A 1,845-nucleotide genomic window follows, 5' to 3' on the forward strand; every position below is an offset into this window, starting at 1 on the left:
GAATAGTGGCCCTTAGGTTCTAAGTACATGGTTCTATGTGGTGGAGTACTTTGGAATAAGGTTTGGAATCGGTATTATTCTTATTTCTTTTCCTTTAGACACTCGGTGGTTGGGAGCAAATCGAACAAAGTGTTCGTCCAAAATTTTTAAAAGGGCCCAACCAACTTCGAACTGGTGACCTCTTGATCTGCAGTCAAATGCTCACCACTGTGCTATGAACCCATTTTATATGATTTTAGCCTTAGTGACCCCTTCTACCAAGTGTCAGTCCAAAAGTGTAAAACGTGTCTGTCGAAAATAGAAAGGCCAAAAAGATAATTCAAACATAGTTCATCTACAAACTACCCAAAGCTATTAATTACAAATTGAAGAAAATAAGAAATAACATAAATAATCTTAAATGTAATTCAACTCCGAAGATAAAAAGTCTTCAAATTACATTCCAATGTCAAGTGATATTTTATTACAACTCAATTCTTTTCTTGATTTATTGTAATTGAACTTAAGAGTATGACAAATAAGCTGGATTTATTTTAAATTTCCTTTAAAATTGTTGTGCACGGAGTACAATGAAAATAATATATATATATATTTTTACTGTTTTGTAATTTGTATGGTATTATTAGAGGCTTTTGAATGAAATATGATAATTGATTCTCGGTCCTCTTTGACAATTTTAGATACCTCCATATCCGATATTTGATGCGTCACGTTTCACTATGAGATCTGCCCTTGGGTCAATGAGACTTAAGTAGAGAGTTTATTTGACTAATGATTTGATTTTTTTGGGTTGTAGAGATATCCTTTACAAATCAAGACTTTGTATTATTTTCAAGACACTCATCAAGACATTTGTAAATATGCCTGATATCTTGAAGGATTTAGGACACATAACTGAGAGAACCTAAATTTTTTTTGAAGTTGGCTTTTCTAGGCTACCTCATCACGAAAGTTTGAGACAAACTCAATGGACCATTGAATGGGTTTTATAAGGCTCAAATAAATTTAAAATCCAAGAAAGGGGATCTGAGTTTGATATTATTTGATTTTGGGTATAGACACAACTAGCTGATTTCTTTTGATTGCATTAATGAATGTATGTAGATGTTTAGAGTGTTCATCTTAATGGTTTTAGAAAATATCAACACATCATCAATATAAACTATTGATATTTTTTGAAAGAATTGAAAATATCATTCATAATCATCTGAAATTCGGATGGAGTGTTTTTTAGCCTAAATCGCATGACGTTCCTCTCATATTTTCTAAACTGGACATTAAATGCTATTTTATATTTGTCCTTTTAGGAAATTAGAATTTTTCGAAATCCCAATTTCATATCAAATTTTATAAAAACATTTAACTCTAAATTCTTTTTATCAAATGATTTTTTATTTGGTTTTGATATCTGATTTATTCTAAAACCTTATTCAAAGGTTTGTAGTTAATTACCAGTATCAGAATTTCTGGTTTCTTTTCAACATGTTGTTAACCTAAAATGTCAGACACGACCACATGCTCTTTGAAGACCTTATCAGCTTCCTCTGCAAAATATCACCTAAAATTTCAAAGTATTTAGTGTTTGATGCTTTTTGACTTAACCCTAGGGTTCTATTTACGGTGAACTTGTGATAATTTTTGTCAAATTATATATTTGAATACCTAATACATTAAGATATAATATCTTATTTAAATAATATTAAAATGTCGTAGAATATCATAATATATGTTTAATTAATATGAATCTCATTCAAATTTTAAATATATATTTTTATTTAATGTTTATGATACACATCAATTATTTTACTGTTTAACATATCAAATACCTTAATATGTTTTGATATT

Source organism: Cucurbita maxima, unplaced genomic scaffold (genome assembly GCF_002738345.1).
Source record: "Cucurbita maxima cultivar Rimu unplaced genomic scaffold, Cmax_1.0 Cma_Scf00333, whole genome shotgun sequence".
NCBI classification, from domain to species: Eukaryota; Viridiplantae; Streptophyta; class Magnoliopsida; order Cucurbitales; family Cucurbitaceae; genus Cucurbita; species Cucurbita maxima.